General features: G+C 37.1%; 1 long non-coding RNA gene across 1 annotated transcript in view; it reads right to left on the minus strand.

The window, feature by feature from the left end:
* LOC121822741 (uncharacterized) overlaps positions 1–12,763 on the minus strand; it is a 33,703-nt gene extending 20,940 nt beyond the window's left edge. Inside the window, exons 1-2 of the long non-coding RNA XR_013044724.1 lie at positions 12,692–12,763; positions 9,613–9,752 (exon numbers count right to left, since the gene is read on the minus strand). This is a non-coding gene — a long non-coding RNA (uncharacterized LOC121822741). The remainder of the gene's footprint in view (positions 1–9,612; positions 9,753–12,691) is intronic.
* Between the last annotated feature and the right edge of the window lie 1,222 nt (positions 12,764–13,985).

A 13,985-nucleotide genomic window follows, 5' to 3' on the forward strand; every position in this document is an offset into this window, starting at 1 on the left:
CGGTGGAGGGGGAAACTGAAATGCTTAGGTGTACATTTTTAGTTTTTGTTTTTATTTTTACATATAGTAAAAAACACATGACAGTTTAAAATTGCTATGGACTGATTACTTGTGCTTCTAAACTCACATTTTAAAACTGTAATGGTGTAAAACTACCATGTATACAGAGGTGGGACTTCTGGAAGGTAACGCCATGGCAGACCCCAAATTATGAGATAAGTGCTCTTTTAGAAAAGACAAGAAAGGGCTTGCTTCCTTTCTCTCTGCCATATGAAGATTCAAAGGGAGGCCAGCCATCTATAAACCAGAAATGAGGTTCGCTGAAATCTTGATTCCAGATAGTAGACAGTTTAACTGCACATACGAAACAGGCAAGAGAGAGTGATGAGGGCAATTGTGTAATTTAGAACAGGTTATTAATCACCGCTGCAACCCTTTGTCATTTGCAGAATAAGGACATGAAATCTCAGCAGTGTCTATCAGCCCTCACATTTACCATTTTTGATATTAAGTTCTTGAGCCTCAAAATTGGCTCTGACACATATAAATGAGGACATCTAGGTTCTTGGCAATCCCTACTGAAAAGGCTTGGGTTTTGAAAGGCTTATAAGATTAGTGAAGTCTAACATGATAATCTCTCAGCTGTTCTTATCATCATGCTTTCCCACTAAGTGTCTATCCATGCACATTTCCACAGGTTCCCAGGCTGCCTAAACTTGCTGAGCCATACCCATGCCTACAAACCATATTCCTATCAGTTAGATATTTCTACAAAGCAAACCACTCCCAGTCCTAATGGCTTAAGTTTTAAGCCTTACAATAACCAGTTATTTATTTTCTCACGCACTATAGATAGGTTGGGCAGGATGGTTGATCTGGAATGACATAAACTGATCTTAGCTAGGCTCACTTATAATTGTATAATCAATTAGTTGATCTGGCCTGGACTACCCAGGCTGGTTTACATGAAATAACAGGGTTTCACAGGAAAGCATAAGCATACCACTGCTCCAATGCCTACACTTGGAACTGCCATCATCTTCTTCCCACATTTTATTAGCAATTTATGAGGCCAAATTCTACTTCTAAATAGAAGGAACTATGAAATCGAATTTTAAAGGACATCATTGTTGAGAAAAGAATCCAGAAATTATTGAAACTGTGGGCCATTTCCTTTGTAATCAATTTATCATCAAAACTTAATTTTTCCTCTAAGTTCTCAGAATATAGCTAAGTGATAGTTCACAATGCTTCATGCATAAAAGCCATAGATTCTTTGAGGATTCAAGGAGGATTTAGTCTTTAATTGCACTGTTATTGGCTAGCACACTATGAAGTTAAGTGCTCAAGAAATACTTGTTGAAATGTCATGAAGCTAATTTATAGACATTTTAATGCTTATAAAGGTAAAACATTTACCTATCTCTTCTTTCTAAACTGCTTAGTAGTAAATTTAAAGGCGTGTTTAGTGGAATATCTCTTGTATTGGTCTGGACTGTTTTATATTATTAATGAAATGCAAAGCTAGACTCATACTACCTAATATACTAATATATATTATATAGATATTCTCATTTAGTTTAAAGCTAATTCTTTGCTAGAGACTCAGTCCATTTTTTCATTAGTGAGCATCATACTAGTATCAGTTAATAGCTGAATAAAAACAGGAAAACAAGAGTCATTGGGGAATTCTCATAATAGGGAAGTTGAACTACTCTGAAATAATGTTTTCAAATAGCTCTATGGTTCATTTTCTACATGGCTTAAGACCAAGTAGCTTATCTTTCCTTCTTTCACTGGATGCTTTTGGGGCTATTTTACACCATGAAAAGATATCTATTGTAGTTCCCTATATGTGCATCTTCGTTGCCAGAATGATATAGTTGTTAAAATCTTATTCACCATTTAGAATTGTGTTGAATGCCTACATTCCTAGAAACTGATAGGGAGGGGCAGAAGGATTAGGAGTTCCAGGTTACTCTTGGCTACACCATGAGTTCAAAGCCAGACCAGATTTCACAAGGCCCCATGTGATGGCTAATATTCATTATCGTCATAGTCTATCTAGAATCATCTAAGGGCAAGCCTCTAGGCACACCTGTGAGGGTTTGTTTTGGTTAAGTTAGCCACTGGCTAGGCCTGTGGAAGATTGTCTTGATGAGATTAATGGAAGTAGGAAAATTCATTCTAAAAGTGGGTGGTGCCATTGCCTGAACCTGCACAATGAACCAGACTGCACAAAAAGAGGAAGGTGAGTTGAGATGTATGATGTCCTCTGCTTCCTGACTGTGGATGCAATGTGACCACTTACCTCAAGTGCCTGCTGCTGGGACTTGTCTGCTGTGGTGAATGGTACCCTCACGCTATGAGCTAAAATAGATCATTTATTTCTTAAGTTACTTTTGTCAGAATATTTTGTCAAAGAAAAAGAAAAAGTAATTAAAGAACAGCAACAGCAAAAAATCTTATTCACCCACTGGTTTTTACTGTCAAGGACTGACTCGGTTAAGGCTCATTTACTGTCCCATTTTCAACACACAAAGAATTATTCTCAAAGGAAGGTCAAACATTGAGCCATGTTGAACAGCTTAGTAGTTCTTAGAGCATCTCTACACAAAATGGTAATATGGACAGCAACTTCATTTCCCATTAATTTTGCAATAAATGTTTCTCCAAGGAACAATGAAAACACTGGAACAAATAGCATTTGTTCATATTGTTTTCATCAATGTGGTTTCTGATTATGGTTAACATTGATAATTGTTTGGAGTTCTATTAGTCCTCTTCTGCTCCCTTTGTAAGAAGAAATTATAACAGAATTAATTCAATAGAACATCTGTCAGAGTGGAATTACCTAATTCATGTGAATTTTAACTATAGTGTCTGGCACATAGTAACTACTCATCACCACTAGCTCTGGTAATTTGATTCATGGATTAGTCATTGCTCTAGCACAAAATAGGCCTTAATGTTTTCTTTCAATATGTGATGGTGCTGCATGCTAACTCAGCATGGAGTTAGGTACTATCATTAATTATAATCATATTAATAATGATTATTAGAAAATAAAAGAACACTGTATCCAAATAACTTGCCTAGTAAAAAAGAGTCTGTAACATAACACCACCATTACCTAAAACATGAATATTTAATCTCTATGACAAAAGATTTTGAATATAAATTTCAGCATCCAAAAGATGTTGATAATCCCAAAAAGGCATGAAATAGATTAGAAAAGCAAAATTGGGTAATAGTGACAAATAAATGTATGTATAAATATATGTTTATCATATTGTACTAAAAATTTCCTTAAATAAAAAAACTATAGCCCAAGAATGAAAACACACATAGTTTGAGTTAAAATATAAGAAAATTTTATGTGAACCAAAGGTACTGTATATAAGGTGTCATAAATAAATTTTATGAATCATTGCTGGAGAAAAGATACCTTGCTACATAGATGTCAGTTGATTAGTATATCAGAATATTTATAAATGAATAAGAAAAAATACCTAAGGAATGGTATATAGAAAATTTAATGGCCACTAAATATTAGACAATACATTCTACTTCCATAGTACGTATTTAAAACAACCATGGCAGTCTATAACACTCCTCAGCCTCACAAAAATGTTGAAGCCTAGAAAGAAATCAACAGTAAGTAATTAAGAACATGAGTCATTGCTGAATGGGATAAGAATTGGTATCACCTTGGGAGTCCTTTATCATATCTAAAAAATGTAACAGCATGCAAACTCTATAACCTTGATATAACAATGCCCACTGAATATTCAGAGAAAATGAGTCATGTACATAAGACATAATATGTATATATGATATAAACAGGATTAGCTATAGATATACCATTTATAAAATTCTTGGAAATCATTGTAGGCCCCAAGAGTAAACCTATTACATTATTTTTCTAAGTAGCCACACTATCAAGTTGCCCTCTAAATTCATGTTGCTGTACCAACAGCTTAGTGTGGCTCTTAGACCTCATTGGAGAAGTTTCTCTCTTCAGTAGATGGAGGTTAATATAGAAACTCATAGTTGGTGAAAATGCAGAGAAAAATTATCTGTGGAGTGCTCAGCCACAAACAGGACATCTATGTCATGCCTCTCCAGGGCTCAGAGACTGTCACGGAGGAGGTAATTGAAAGATTATAAAAGTCATATGTTCGGGAGACTGACCCACAACAGTGTCTTCTAGACATGACAAGACTGCTGAACTCATGATCTCACATCAGCTGTGGTTGATTGCACAACATCAAGCCAATCAATGGTCCAGTATGGAGTGGGTAGAAGCACAGGATATCCCACCTCTGTCTGAAGAACTACTGACAGTTGATAGCTTCTGGAGAAGAAAGAGTCAGTTTTCTTTAGGGGGAGAGGGCCCTGGTAGGTCAACTACACTCCAGTGGATGGTCACACATCATTTAATATGTGGATGGTACAAACTGGATTCAGTGGGTTAAAAGATATACTGAAAGAGAACACGAAGTTGGGAGGGGGTGAAGAGGTGAGGAGAAGAGTTAGGGAGATGGTGGAGATGTGTATGGTCACAACACATTGTGTGCATGCATGAGATTCTCAAGAACTAACAAAAATATTATGTCAAAGGGAACATCAGTTGTTCCCATCATGTATTTAAAACAAATAATTACTGAAATAAATATAATCAATGTGAGAATTTCATAGACTCTAATTGTGATGTGTATGTGTGTACATGTAAAAATTACATTTAAAGAACAATTTTGCATTCTTGAAATAATAGTAATAATAAAGGAAAATTTACCAATCATTTAGGAACACTGATAGAGCCTCTAAGAAATCAATGCATATGACACCTCACTTTTTTAGGTGCCATGTGAACTCATCATTATTATTCCTATAAGAAATCCTCAGATATTATTTACATATTACTGGATTTTACCTTATAAGCTTCGTTGAAAGTAATAAACAAAATATTACTAGAAAAATAAACAGTGATAACAATGTTTAAAATATAGCTGGGTTGTCAGCATTTACTTATTGAAGTAGGACAGGCCCATAGGGTTAAGGAAATTAGCTCAAACAGTTGCCAAGGCATGCACATAATGTACTTCCTTATGAGCCAAACTGGAGTCTGCCTGAGGGCCTAGCAACAGGTGCTGTTAGAGTTCCTGTTTGCTGTTTGAGTTTCTGATCATGTGGAATCTGCCTGAGGGCCTAGCAATAGTCACTGTCAGAATTCCTGATTGCTGTCAGAGTTCCTGATCATGCCCAGCCAATGAGGATGACCACACAATGCCATCAGATTGGGATCCAGCTTGGGTGCTGGGAGGAGGGTATGTAAGGCCTTCCCCATTACTGAAAAAAGGAGTCTGCTGTTTGCCTTCAACTGACTCCCATTGTCTGTGTTGTTGATACTGTGCCTTCTCACTCCCTCCCCTGAGGGAGCCATTAGGATCCAGCAACAACTGATAATCACAGAGCTTGGGGGCCTGGTATAGGAGTCTTATGAATACAAGTCTAGCCTTGGAGACATAGTCAACTGCATCTTCATAATAAGATGCCATCTCAGCAACCGAAACAAATAAATAAGGCACACAAATTTAATTTTAAATGAATAATATGAAATGCATATATCTGTAAAATCCTATTATATTATACCAAATGACACAATATTATTTGTTGATTATAATATCAAAGATCAATAACATTCACTATCTTGTTTTGTGTATGCTAACTTTTTCCATTTGCTAGGAAAAAAAAGCATTGAAAATGTTAACTTCTAAATTTTTGAAAGAACAGGCTTTCTTTCTGTTGTAATAAAAGCCTTAACAAAAAAATTGAACTCTAAGTTTGGAAATTATAGCATAACATAAAGCCAGGAGCTCTTTGAAGGTACAGAACACATCATTCCTTTAGATGCAAGTTGGCACTTTTATGTGGACAGCTTCCCAGGGAGTGTAATTGGAAGTGGCTATCAGTAGAAGCAGAAGAGAAAGGCTGTTTCACAGATCAAGAAATAATTAGACATTTCCTTATGTACAGATTTACTTCCTGCGTGCTAATGTACCCATGTATCTCCAACACAAGATTAAACATAAAAATGTGACATAACGTAGTTTCATAAATACTATTTCTCATTTCAAATTGTAGCCTTTCTAATTTAACTGATTCACATTAATGAGCAGAAAAATACTTTTAAAAGTAAATTGAACTTGCAGATGGCAATTTACAAACAACAACAAGACCACGATGAAAATTTTGATGATATTGTACAAACGAATGCTTCTTAAGTTGACTTTCTTGGCTGAGTCTGAAAAAAGCTTGTGTATGTCAGGCACTTTAAATCCTTAAGAATGGCTCTTTAGGATCACAGCACTATTTAACTCTATGGAGCCTCAATCTTACCCTGAAGCTTTCCATTTCGTCTACTATAATATCTTCTAAATATGGGTATGTAGTTTTCAACACCTTACTTGTATTTCATAGGTCAAAACCCATTTCATTTCTTAATAATTAGACATATTAACTATTGTGCTGAGAATATAGATAAAAATCAGACTAAGCAAGCATCTCCTTTCAGCTATTCTTTGCTCTCTCTCTCTCTCTCTCTCTCTATCTATCTATCTCTATCTCTATCTCTATCTCTATCTCTCTCTCCCCTGCCCCCCATTTTAGCCTTAAGTGCATTGTGTAATACTAATATACTAATTTTTTCATTTTCTGTTTTTATGGGATATATGATCACACTATGTGAAGATGTGTCACTGTTTTAACTCACTTGCCCAAGGCACCTTCTGATCAGTTTAATAAAGAGCTGAACAGCCAATAACTAGGCAGCAGAGGATAGGCAGGAGTTCTGGGGATAGAGAAGACATGAGGAAAGAATCTGAGAGGCAGGCAATTCACTAGTGAAGAAAGTTGCATGTCTGGTACTGAGGAGAAGTAACAAGCCATGTTGCAGAATGCAGATTAATAATATAAATGGCTTAATTTAAGTTTTAAGAGCTAGTTGGGAACAAGCCTAAGGTAAGGCCAAGTTTTCATACTTAATAAGAAGTTTCCGTGTTATTATTTGGCGGTCCAAAAGAAAGTCCAACTACATTGTATTTATTTAAGTGTTTCAGGAAAATATAATAAAACATCCAAGTGAAAGTATAAATACTACCACTAGAGGACAAATATTTCATTTGGGAGTTAAGCAAACTGACTGGTAGGAAATTCCTGATATTCAGTTACTATATGAAGCTCTAAAGCTAAAGGAAGTGACATAGTTTGAGGATAGCAGAGCAAAAGATGAGGTACCACAGGATTCTCAGATGGCTAAAAGTACCCTGCCTGGCTATTTTGATTTAAAAATAAATGTGCAGGTTATGTGGCTCAATGTATGTAATTTCTGCACTCTTAGAAGATGGAGGTAGGAGCGTCATCAGCAATGGATAACTAGTGTGTTCTAAGCTAACCTGGACCATGAGATCTGGTCTCAATGAAATAACAAAATATGAAAACTTAAGTAGCCTTGTCAAGAACTAAGAAAAACTACACAGTAAACACAGGCACAGAGAAAATGATTTATCCAAAATGTGACAATCTCTGTTTTAGAACTTGGTCTCGGTTCACAGACGAAATTAGCAAGTGGTAAATAATTTGATTCTGGACTTTGAATAAATAAGTAACATGGCATTAAGTGTGACCTGATAGATCAGCCCATCTGATGAGCTGACAGAATAAGGCTTCCTGATGCACACTACCAGCTCATGGTAAAGACTAGGACCTTCCCTGCTTGCTTCTTAGCTGGTGTCACCACATTACCCTCAGTCCACAAGAAAGTAGGGAGAAGCAACATCTGGAGTCCAGGAAGAGCTCAGTCACACTCGCTTTAAGCAGAGACAAAGGGATTGCTATTCTCAATAACTACTTCTCAGGGAGAGTAAAATATTAGGAATTCAGAAAGACCCACTGTTGAGTCAGCAAGACACCAGCCACCTCTAGAGTCAAAATGAGTCAGAATGAAGTTACAAATTATATTCATTTAGGAAAGTGGCAGTAGTGGGTTCTTTTCTATGGTCTATAAACTCACCAGCCAAAGGTTCTCTTCCAGGGTCTAGGACCTCACCAGCCAAAGGTTTTCTTCTAGGGTTTAGGACCTCACTAGGCAAAGGTTCTCTTCCAGGGTCTAGGATCTCACCAGGCAAAGGTTCTCTTTTAGGATCTAAGACCCCACCAGGCAAAGGTTCTCTTCTAGGGTCTAGGACCGCATGAGGCAAAGATTATCTTCTAGGATCTAGGATCTATTGGTCAAAGGTTCTTAACCCTCACACTACCCCTCTTCCTATGCTTGTATCTAGTTCATGTCTATATTTTCTTCTATCAGTTGTAGCATTTTAGGTGTCATGTTGAAGTCTGGTGCATTTGGAGTTAACTTTTGTGCACAGTGATAATAAAATTCTAATTTCAGTCTTCTATATGTTGATACCTAGTTTTCTTAACCTCAATTATCAATATGCTACCTTCTCACCAGTGTGTATTTTTGATGTCTCTGCCAAGTACCAGATGGCTATAGTTGCATGTACCATGTTCAGGTTTTCTGTTTTGTTCCATTGATCTGCCTGTCTCTTTTGTCCAGTGCCATGGTGTTCATATTTCTAAATATCTGCAATATAGCTTCAAATATAATATAACCTCTTGAAAGTTCTCTTTGCTTAGGATTGCTTTGGCTGTCTGGAGTGTTTTTATAGTGCTGTATGAATTTTAGCATAAGTTTTTCTATTTCTGTGAAAAATATCCTGGGGACTGAATCTATAAATTGCTTTTTGTACAATGGTCATTCTCACAATATTGATTCTACCAATCTATGAGCATGGAATATTGTCTTTCTATCTTTTATTGTCTTCTTCAACCATTTTTCTCCAGATAGTTAAAGATTTCATTGTAGAAGACTTTCACTGCCTTGGTTAGGTTTATTCTTATATTATGTTTTAAGATATTGTGATTTTGGTATACTGCCACTTTGCTGAAAATGTTGATAATTTCTAGAAGTTTTCCAGTGGAATTTTTGGGATCTCTTGTGTATAATATCATATCATCTACAAATGAAGATAATTTGTCTTCTTACTGTATTTATGTATTTTCAATTTTATTCTCTTGTTTTATTGCTCTAACTAGTGCTTTAAGCACTATATTGAAAAGGAGTTGGGATAATAGATAACCCTGTCTCATTTCTGAGTTTCATGAGATTGCTTTAAGTTTAATTAGCACCATTTAGAATGGTGCTGTGTTTATCCTACATAGCCTCTATTATTTTGAAGTACGCTCCCTCCAGTCCTCTTTCTCTAGGACTTCATAAGGCATACATACTTATACTTTTAGCTACAAGTATAGTTCTCATCCCCTCATAAAAGAAGCTTCATTTTCCAACAGATGGAGGCTATTACAGAAACTCACAACTGATCTAAATTCAAGAATCATTTGTCTGTGGAGTCCCTAACCACAATTGACACATCTACCACACAATAACTACACATAAGTTGCAAGGCACATCATAGAAGAAGGTGTTGAAAGATTATAAGAGCCAGAGGACCAGAACTTCTGCTGCAAGATAGTGTCTTCCATACATACCAGGAAGTTGCATCCTTGAATTCTCAAAAGTCTGGTTACCTTAGCAAGACTTGAACAAGGAGTATACCAGCTGATGTACCAGTGTGGATAGGAGAAATCTCACAAGGATCCGCCTCTAAAAGAAGTGCTCCAGACAATGGCTGCAAAGACAGGGAGAATCAGTCTTCTCCATGGAAATACCTGAGAATTATCCAGTCCCAAGTGGTCAACCCTAAACACAACAAATAAATAAGAACAACACTACATAGACTCAGCAAGTTACATATATACATACACACGCACACATACACACATAAATACACACACATAAGTGTGTGTGTGTGTGTGTGTGTGTGTGTGTGTGTGTGTGTGTGTGTGTGTAACAATAATTAGAGAAGGAAATGTCATGAATTTGAGAGGGGATGGAAGTAGCATAGAAGGAGCTAATGGAACAAGAGTTGGAAATGGTATAAATACAGTAGTCAGATATAATATTCTGAAAATATCATTTTACTTTGAAATTAAAAAAAAATAAGTCAGTCAAAGCTGGGAAGTAACAGCTGGCATGAAAGAGGAATGAAGGAATAGAAATAGAACATAGACCCTAACACTCTGTTGAAATACCTCAGAGATCTGTGCCTCCATTATTATACTTTCAGGACATTTTCATAAGTTCTCCTGCTTTCTGGCCACTATTAAAAAACTCAGAGTAATTTCTTATCTGTTCTTCCTATGCAGCTATCTTTGCCACAGAATGATCACATTTAGGATCTTTCTACAATCATGGATGCTAGAGTATTCTGGGAACTAACTTTGATATTTAGTTCTTAGCCTCCCTTGACATTTTCCTGTCTTTTGTAGCAAAGTGTAGGGCACTGTTGTCTCTGTAGCTCACACATGGCTATCAGCACTATAGACTACCCTCCAAGTTATTGAACCAGCTCCTCTAAGTTAAATGATTCCTACTCATCTGGGAAACATGCTATTTTTTTTTTTATTGTACAGCCACTAGCTCACATTAGTCACTAGGGCAGAGCATATTGTTACCAGGAACTAGTTTTGAACATATCTTTTGATGACAAGCACCCATCTACCCAGAATATTGTCAGTGCTGGGTGCCAAGGGCTTGTTTCTTAACCAACTGAATGACATTAATTTCAGTGACTTTCGTTCTTTAGAAATCCATTTCAGTGGCTTTGTTCTCTTGCCAGCTTCAGTGACAGTCATGTTGAAATATTAGCATTGCCTTGGATATTGGGTAACAGAAACATAGCTTTCATCCTCTGACGATCCATCTGAGAGGATTCACCCTGGACACAGAGTTACTGTCATGACTGATTCAGCCTCTTATGTCTTAAAAAGTTTCGTAGGGATCACCTGGGTATCTGAAGTGTATTGTTTAGAACCGGGAACCTGTTTAGCACTGGGAACATGTGCACTTAGCACATGCTCTCATGATGGACACTTAGGACATAATTGAAAGGAGAGGACCACAGGCAATGAATACAAAAAAGAAAAATACAGAAATATATCAATCAGAAACTCTAATAAAGTGTTTAGCTCCCCCGGAATTTGGTAATTGATTTTTCCCTATGCATTTTTTACTGTTATTCTTAAACAATGATGAAAATTTGAAAGCATAAGTGGTCTCCATCTTCTAAGTTCATATCATATTCCTCCATCTGCTTTAAATCATGTAAACCACCATGTTTCCCTTCATACATGTATACTCACCCCTCGTTCCAATATCTATTAATATATTCTCACTAAGGTGTAAACATTTTTATTTCCCCCTTCATTTGAACAGCTAAGGTGAAAGGCTTTTTAATTAAAAATATTTAAGTGTGTGTGTGTGTGTGTGTGTGTGTGTGTGTGTGCGTGTGTGTGTGTGTTGCTTGTCTCCATGTTTATCTGTGTACTAGGTGTGTCTAATGTTCTCAGAGAGCAGTAGAGTGTGTCTGATCCCCCTGAACTGGAGCTATAGATGGTTGTGAACCACCATGTGGGTGCTGGGAATTGAACTCCAGCCCTCTGGAAGAACAGCAAACATTCTTAATCACTGAGCCATCATCCTAGCCTCCCAAATTAAATTTTCAACAATAAAAAAATAAAACTATGAAGACACGAAAACAATTCAGAAATATGAGTTTTAGTGAATTGTATGTATATTTATGATCTAAATTTGACAAGTTATCCTGGCTAGTAGACTCATTTATGATGAAGGAGGGAACCCTTTCCACACTCAGCCCATTTGCTTCTGAAAGTAACTGCCATGCCTACGGCTGAGTTGGTAACATGTTGCCCGCTCCTTCCCATTCCATGAGATAAATTACAGCAGCTCCATGTCTTGCTTCTGAAGATCACACAAACCAAAAGAGGACAGGCAGGGATGTTTCTGAACCTCCATTCGTCCCTCAGTTTCTTACAGGACAAGGCGATCCATGTTGCCCACTCTCCTTCACCCCCTTCCGCTGGCCCCTCATTCCACAGCTTTCTGCCCTGTCTCTGAAGCGGTTCCCAGTGTGGTCAGCAACAGCTCTGATTGCCACACTCAATTCCCACATCTCAGCTTGTTCTTTGACCCTGTCGACCAATTCTTAAACTATCTTCCCTCGTTTCTGTAATCCCAGTCGAACTCTTACCAGGAAATGCTTGTGTTTATTACTTTCAAAATTCACTTTGAAAGGCTGACAACTACTGCAAGTTTCTACCATGTACTCTTGTTCTGCTTGGACCACTCTCCCGACTCCAACTCTTTTCTGTCTATCTCCCATTACATGATGTGAATTCTGCTACTCTCTTGACCAGCAGGGGCAAATAAACACCTTCCCATCACTGTGACTTGCAGCCATAAACAGCACACTTTGGCATTTTCATAGTTAACTTGCTCTTTAAGGCATCATTTGAATTGTACTATGTAGCTGGAGTTATCTCCAGTCCCTCCCGGGCCCGCAGCCACTCAGACCCAAATAAACACACAGATGCTTATATTATTTAAACTGTTTGGCCTAATGGCTCAGGCTCCTTGCTATCCAGTTCTTACATCTTAAATTAACCCATTTCAATCAATCTATAAGTTGCCACATGGCTTGTGGCTTACCGGACTTTCACATCATGCTTCCTCTGTGTCTGGCTGGCGACTCCTGACTCAGCCTTGCTGTTCCCAGAATTCTCCTCTCTGCTTGTCCCGCCTAGACTTCCTGCCTGGTTACTGGTCAATCAGCATTTCATTTATCAACCAATCACAGCAACACATGCACAGCATACAGAACATAGCCACAGCAGTACCACATTTGCTAATCAATCTTTTTATGAACACAGGAACCCTAGACTTTAAGATCTCTAGGGTATCTTTAGGTTTTGTGACTCTGTGCTGTTTATTGTAACCATTTACTGCTATTGCTTAAGTGTGTTATAGAGATTAGCCCCTTGGGCTGCTTAATGTGAGACCGCTAGATAACCAAATATTCTAAAGGCAGAAATCCATCTTGAGTGACTATATGCTCATCAAAACAGTAACTTACACTTACTCACTCACATGTTCATTTATTTTCCTTAAAAATAATTGTTTAGGCTGCAGTTCATGCTTATAAATCCAACACTCAGAGCACTCAAGGAGATAGAGGCAGAAGAATCTCTGCAAGTTCAAGGGCAGCTTGGTCAACATTAGTGAGTGACAGGCCAGCCAGGGCTACATAGCAAGACCCTGTCTCAAACAAATGAACAAACATTTACGTATGCAAATTTGTGTGTATGTGTATTGAACAGCAACCCATGCTAGATACAGTTCTGGCTATTAGAAGCATAGTATATACAGATGTATATATATATATAGACATATATATGTCTATATACATATATAGACAGACGTAGTGTCTATTCTCAAGGGACCAGTCCAAAACAAACAAACACCCCAACATCAACAACAACAAAAACCACCCAGAACATATTCAGTTGAACATGTAGGTCTTTTCAAAGCTCATCAAGTGTTATACCCCACAAGTGTTATACATCTGGTCAAGTTTAAATTCATCTCCTACAGCAAACACCTTGCTTCCTCTCTCTGTCATATCAACTTCAGTTCCATTTATGTGTTATGTGTCACACACACACACACACACACACACATACATGATTAATTGAATTTGGAGATTTATTTCTTGCAAAATAACTTTGAACTTATTAAAGAGTTGCAAAATAGAGAATTTCTGTCATCATTATCTTAGCTTTCTCTAATTTTTCATACTATAGAATATTTAAAATGCTGAGAAAATAACCTCAGCAGAACTCATTCAGATTTTAAGTTTTTTTTTTCTAATTAGCCTTTTTTTAAATAAAGGGCCTTTATTGTATTTATATTAGGTTAAAACAAACTATGTAACAAAACCCCAATA

This window comes from Peromyscus maniculatus, chromosome 15 (assembly GCF_049852395.1).
Source record: "Peromyscus maniculatus bairdii isolate BWxNUB_F1_BW_parent chromosome 15, HU_Pman_BW_mat_3.1, whole genome shotgun sequence".
In the NCBI taxonomy this organism is placed as follows: Eukaryota; Metazoa; Chordata; class Mammalia; order Rodentia; family Cricetidae; genus Peromyscus; species Peromyscus maniculatus.